The sequence below is a fragment of the Macrosteles quadrilineatus genome, unplaced genomic scaffold (genome assembly GCF_028750875.1).
Source record: "Macrosteles quadrilineatus isolate MER2022 unplaced genomic scaffold, UCM_ALF_1.0 Scaffold_1__1_contigs__length_201487025, whole genome shotgun sequence".
NCBI classification, from domain to species: domain Eukaryota; kingdom Metazoa; phylum Arthropoda; class Insecta; order Hemiptera; family Cicadellidae; genus Macrosteles; species Macrosteles quadrilineatus.
In genome coordinates this window covers 127,532,094-127,539,008 of record NW_026542594.1, presented here as the reverse complement: position 1 = coordinate 127,539,008, position 6,915 = coordinate 127,532,094, and the positions used below count along the sequence as shown (strand labels likewise).

Genomic DNA, 6,915 nt, shown 5'->3' with positions numbered 1-6,915 from the left:
GACGGACGAAAGTGAAAAACGACTAATAGTGATGAGTCACTGTACAAAAGTCATTCAACGTTACTTGCATCACTATTAACTTGGGTAAAAGCTTAATACTAATATCTCTTGCGATCGTGCATGATAAGTGTAAAGCAATATTTTAAGGTCCGTCTTGATAATGAACCTTCTATATACAGCAAAGTGTACATAATAACTATTTTTTCTACTCAAAAGTCATATTGGTATTTTACCAGCCAACCGAGTCCGAGATTGTTGTAGGATCTACGATCGATGATTGATACCCACCTAGCTGTTAGGCCCGTATCGTACAATTACGAGCAGGTGGAATAAATGCGGGAGGTATCGACGAGAATGGTAGGTGAATGGATGGCGAAGATGGCCGATCTTTGCCGATGATCACCGAGGTTTTCCGAGTGCTGGCGCGTTGAACGTCGCACACCGCACCAAGCATTTCACATCGTGTCCACCGGCTTACGGATTGTGGTGTGTCAAGTGCTCTGGACTGGCAAATACCAATCTATTCGAGGTAACAATTGCAGCAAATAAAACTTCCTACTTCTCATAATTTTACATTTTAAAGTTTTTAATTAGATTAGAAAAAATTATGAAACTGGTCCGAGCTCACTCGTTGATGACTTAGTGTTTGTTTATGTTGGTTAATTTGGTCAAAATATTTTACAAACTTTTTCAGTGACGAGGTTTTATATACTTTAATAACTTGCTCTTATCAAATAATATACAAATAAAACCTTATACAAACATGTTTCGAAAAAAATCTACCCAACGCGCAATTTAGTTTATTTTATTAAATCATTCATCAATGTATATTTTAATCGTAAGCCCCATCGTAAACCTCCATAATGTACAATACCGTTGATCACTTTTACAATGTACCAGTAAACATAGAACACTTCTCATATTTAGTCCTGCATTTACTTAATTACAAAACTTAATATTTTTCAACTTTTTATCGTGCAATATACAGCGTTTAAGGTCTTCAGTACTGTTTTGTAACATTCTTATATTTGGTAAATTATTTTTAAAATTATGAAAAATGATATAAAATCCTATTTAGAGAGATTTGAAGTTTTATGCAATACAACTTACAGTAGTAACTTATATGCGTATAAGTAATTCAACTTCAACGCAAAACTACCTAAGTTTCGGAAATAATGTATTTGTGACATGTTCTTACATTGAAGAATATATAATTTATAGTAGTGACCTTTACTCTATCGACCTCGGTAAAATCTAGCTGATCGATGGCAACGGCGAACTTCCTCAAGACTTTGCGGTTTTATAGAGTAGTGAACTTACCTCAAGACATTCGCTTACTGTAATCATATGCATATTAAACTCTAGATTTATTAGAAAAGAAAATGAAATAGCCCAAACGAAATTTCAAATAATCATAGGAAGAGCCCAAAAAACTATCTCATATGTCAAATCATCGTGAATTGTGAACTAACTCACACATCTAAGCGTTTGCATTTTATCTTTATTAATAACTGAAAAACCAATTGTTTTGTAAATAGTGTTTCTAAAAACGCATATTTTGCCAGTAAAAATATAATATGATTCCATGAAAACGGAAATGTGTTTATTTATATATAATTTATCAGATTGGCTATACAGTAGTTCCTTTATTCTTTTGTAGCTTTAATGTTTACTAAACGGATTGAAGGGTAAATTATATTTTTAATGACTTAAAAACTCCATTTGTTAACTTAAAATTATGATCCATTCTACATAAATCCCCCGCCCGTGTTTACAGACAATTCTTAATTTATAGTTGTTCAGATTTGGCATAACTCTACGTTCAATTATGACGATTATGGGTTAAGTAATGTGTTAATATTAAGTAATATGTTGGAACCTTAAAACTGTACAGTGAACTGAAAGACAGCAATTCAACAGGAATCGATCTGTGTCCGAAGAATAAGTAATTCGGAACGTCAGTCGTGTAGAAACAAAGAGCGGCTAGTAGTTTTATACAGTTTTGTTTAGTTGTAAAGATAAAAGGCTCGTGGGGAATTGATAATTTCAAGCACTTATCCAGATATTATCGTAATTATGGTGCTGGTTGATTAGTTATTTATATTGTTTTACAAAATTGTACAATACTTTTGAATAATTAATTCTACTCTCAAAAATTACGATTCAATCCCGCATACAACACCCCACTTATATTTAAAGTTTTAGTAAGTATGGATATGCTTGTTTAAAAAACATAAACATTACCTAAAACATAATTCGTATGATTCTATGTGATAAGCATTACGTAATACAGTATATAGTTTCTGTTACCAGAGGCGGCTGCTTACTTCATAATATTCTTTGGATTACTTCAAAATGACGCCTGAATTGGGTGTTTTGCTTGGATAGGATTTCGTAACACCCCTCAAAGTTAGCTTGTAAACATGCTGCCAACATTGTTAATTTTGAACATATGACATGTGACTTTCTTTACAAAGTTGGGGTTTTTGGTTTGTTTAGATCAACAGATTATATTAGTTGGTTTTAATCCGCCATTATCTTATGTTTGTTATCCCATAAAAAATCGATACTTTCGTTGTATAGTTTGAAATAAACAAACCAATAATTTTCCCACACAATTTATATAATTTATGCGTGTAGTGTTATCTATATCCTTCCATGTTATTTAAGTGTTTTAAATTATTCCATAACCTAAGCGGATGTTTGCATAATCGAAATAATTTAAATGCGAATTTAATTTTTAAATAAATTAATATTTGACTTTCTTTAATGTCAGAATAGTATTTGATACTGTGATAGAGTCTTTCTAGACATAACATAAGTTCAATTAATCCTCAATAATAAATGATAGAATATTTTTATATGTTATATATTAATATTTATTAATATATCTAATATATACAGGGTGTTCATTTGAAAACTTTCCATATCTGTTGTGTGCAAAGGTAAGGCTTTTAACACTTGTTTGTTCTCATTTCCCCCTAATTTGGACATGCCAAATCCAATAAAATTATTTTCAATTTTGAAAAATGCCCCAAAAGGGCCCAATTTGGGGGGTAGGGGTGCTTTTTGAGAAATTTTCAAATGTAAACATGGGTTGTGTGATACATCAATTTAAAGGTCTAATCACCCCGATCATTTTGGTGCAAAAAAAGTTTAATTATCTTTAACCGTATTTACAGGGTGGGTCAAAACGTTTTAAAAAAGGACTTTGAAGTTAAGTACCGTATTACCCTAACTACTGAACGGAACAGCGCCAAATTTCTTTCCAAGCTTATTCTTGAGCTACTCTTTAAGATAACTTGTAGTAAGGGCATTTTCCAAGTTATTTTCTAATTTTTAAAAAATCTCAAATTTTAAGAATAAAAGAAAGCTGAAAACTCAAAATTCTTAAATAGCAAGGTATAACAAATTTCATACCACGTGAAAGGTCCTTTTTTAACAAACATTTTACGTATTTAAGTTTTCTTTCTATCTCTTACCGTTTAAAAATTGCAGTGGAAAAACATAATTTTCCATGGTAAAATTATAACTAGTTTTCTAATAAAACACATTGCACTTTGTTCAACGATGTAGTAGGATTCATAACAAATTGATCGACTACTTTTACGTGTGTCAGAATTCATCTTGGACCCTTCATCCTGTTCTTTTCTCATTGGTAACTGAGCCAGTTTCAGAAAACTTCCTAACTAAATCATTTACAGCCATATGACTCAAGGTTATACCTGGATATCTATTGTTAAACACTTTGCAGTTATCCTGGAACACTTTTGTTATGACCAATAAGTAAAATAAAGTATATTTTTTTAAGTTTACACCATATTTGATTAGGTACTACAGGAAATGGTACTTTTGAAATTAGTAGTACCATTGACTAGTCAATGGTACTACAGAAAGCGGCCCACGCTTGGGTTTTTCTCATCAGCTATAAAACTTGTTTCTCACAAAGTAAAACGTAATGACTTGTTTGCCTATCTGCCTAAAAATAATTATGAATTGTTTCCTTCAGTTATTGCACCATTTAATGTGTCTAGAGACGAATTTTGGCTGTTTTATTAGAAAACTAGTTACAATTTTACCACAGAAAATTATGTTTTTCTACTGCAATTTTTAAACGGTAAGAGATAGAAAGAAAACTTAAATACGTAAAATGTTTGTTAAAAAAGGACCTTTCACGTGGTATGAAATTTGTTATACCTTGCTATTTAAGAATTTTGAGTTTTCAGCTTTCTTTTATTCTTAAAATTTGAGATTTTTTAAAAATTAGAAAATAACTTGGAAAATGCCCTTACTACAAGTTATCTTAAAGAGTAGCTCAAGAATAAGCTTGGAAAGAAATTTGGCGCTGTTCCGTTCAGTAGTTAGGGTAATACGGTACTTAACTTCAAAGTCCTTTTTTAAAACGTTTTGACCCACCCTGTAAATACGGTTAAAGATAATTAAACTTTTTTTGCACCAAAATGATCGGGGTGATTAGACCTTTAAATTGATGTATCACACAACCCATGTTTACATTTGAAAATTTCTCAAAAAGCACCCCTACCCCCCAAATTGGGCCCTTTTGGGGCATTTTTCAAAATTGAAAATAATTTTATTTGATTTGGCATGTCCAAATTAGGGGGAAATGAGAACAAACAAGTGTTAAGAGCCTTACCTTTGCACACAACAGATATGGAAAGTTTTCAAATGAACACCCTGTATATGAATTTTATATTATCAAAACTGAAATATCCAATTCACCATTTACAGAGATCTGACATTGCTGAAAAACCTAGCTCCCTTTGCAAGCCGTGGCACTTTGTTGCCCAATGCAAGTTCAATTAATAACGCAAACAACATGGATAATTAAAATTAATAATTAAGAACTTCGCTGCCAGGCTGTTGATTTAGAGATGGCTATTGTGCATTGGAGCTTTTAATGAATCTGAAGAGCAATCTTTGATCTTAAAGTACAGTTATTACGTTATACAGTTTTCAAAGTTAAATTAAGAATCTTGAGACTTTAATGATAACCAATGATAAAACATATTAAATTGTATACATTTAAACTAATATCATAATTATTTCGAAAGATTAAGTTAAAATAGAAGTCTCAATCATGGTTCTCCAATACTTACTTTTATACAGTAGGCTACAAAGAAAACTAAAATAAAGTCATGTAGTAGGGATAGGTATAGAGCGCATAGCATCTTTATTTTATTCATGCGTTTAAAATGGTTTGTTTTTATAAATATTTACAAGCGATTCATTTTAGGACAACCGATTTAATTTGAATGAGTAAAAACTAAATGTAGTTATTGATAACAAATTATTTTGTTAATAAAATTTAAAAAGTGCTTGTATGATTTGAAGGAATATTTCCCATCGAAAAGATGATTTGAATTTATCAGTAACCTCAGCTACTTAATTTCAAAGTATATGAGTGTACTAACATGTATAATTATTTTTCCACTATGTCTTCGAGGGGAAACACCGGTAACCTTATCAAACGTATTACAAAGTTGAATAAACGTACAAAACTAGTTTTCTTCTTTTTCTTTTTTTTTCTACGCCAGTGGCAATTCACGAGAGAGTCACGAGAGAATAAATGTTTAGTCTAGTAAGCTTTACTTCTTACTACTTTTGTAGCTAGGAAGAAGGTCAATCGAAAAAAGCCCCACGGGTTAGTTTTTGTAGTACTAAAACAATTTGTTTCTCCTTCTCAGATTTGGCCTGATGATGACCAATCTCAGGTTTGAACAGTCAAAATCAATTGTAATCGTAATACAATTACAATTTTGTGTGCATAGTGTGGCTTGGAAATGTGTTAAATTTTTTCACCACACCATGATGTTTTTAGCTTTTTTACATACGTAAGTTGGTAGCTGAAAGTTAAGTTTTGCTGGCCATGCCAGCTGTCATCGTCATTTGAGGACCGGGCAGATTTTTACATCCCTAGGGCCACAAAATCATCTGCCCGCTTACTTTCTTAAAACTTGAATGCATATTAAATACACAATCAGTATCCATAGCATTGCAATAGAATATTTTTTTTTTGTCACCGCTGCCAGGCAACTATTTTTTTATTATTTTTGAGATTCCTCAAATTATTTCTTCACATAACGATAAAGTTGTAGTTGTGTTGACTATCAGTGTGCATTATTATTATGGTAAATAATAGTAATAGGGTATAGCGTAGTGAAAAATAGCTTTCGTACCACGGACAGAAATGGTTTTGTAGCTCCCGACTTCGTCTCGTACTTAAAAACTATCTCGAGCCGGTAAAACCTCATTTTCGGCTCTAGGTACAAAATATACTATTAGGTAGGCCTATACGCATCAAGAAGGGTTAGACGTTATATTTTATCATACCCGTGTAGTCAAATTTTGATAAAACGTAATTTTATACGTTGTGTTTTATCCAAGCATTCACAGAAACTTAATTGATTTCAACATTATTTTATTACAATTATTTGTGTGGCCAATTCATCTATGGTGCATTTTTAACAGTCATATTTTCATGTCAAAAACAGGCCAAGCTAGACTCGTGGATATTCTCGCGATGCAAATTTACGATCCATAAGTTTGCGTGGCATGAAGACCGTTTGAGCAGCATATCTTCTTTTATTGCGTGACTCACAAAAATCACTACGCTGTAGATGAACTCTAAAACATGAGTGTGAATAAGAGGATTGACTTGCAAAAGCTAATTAACCTGTCAATTGAATATCCCATTGGATATAAATTACGTTCCTTATTAAAGCTGAATTAATACAGCATCAAATTACACATTTTGTGATTTCCCTTGCAAGTGTACAGTAAAAAATACAATTTAGCTATATACTTAGTAACAGAATATACAAATTAGAAGAATTGTTGGTCTGCAATTATATACTTTTTTAGCGGTTTAAGGTAAAATTAAAAATAACTATACAA

General features: G+C 31.8%; 1 protein-coding gene across 4 annotated transcripts in view; it reads left to right on the top strand.

The window, feature by feature from the left end:
• The first annotated feature begins 468 nt into the window (after positions 1–468).
• LOC128984528 (synaptotagmin-7-like) overlaps positions 469–6,915 on the top strand; it is an 831,102-nt gene continuing 824,655 nt past the window's right edge. For 3 of the 4 annotated variants that reach the window (XM_054403861.1, XM_054403871.1, XM_054403865.1), the window contains exon 1: positions 476–529. The gene's annotated coding sequence lies outside the window, so the exon portion shown is untranslated. Of the gene's footprint in view, positions 530–6,915 lie in introns of all 4 variants that reach the window. The other variant, XM_054403877.1, reaches the window with a different exon arrangement.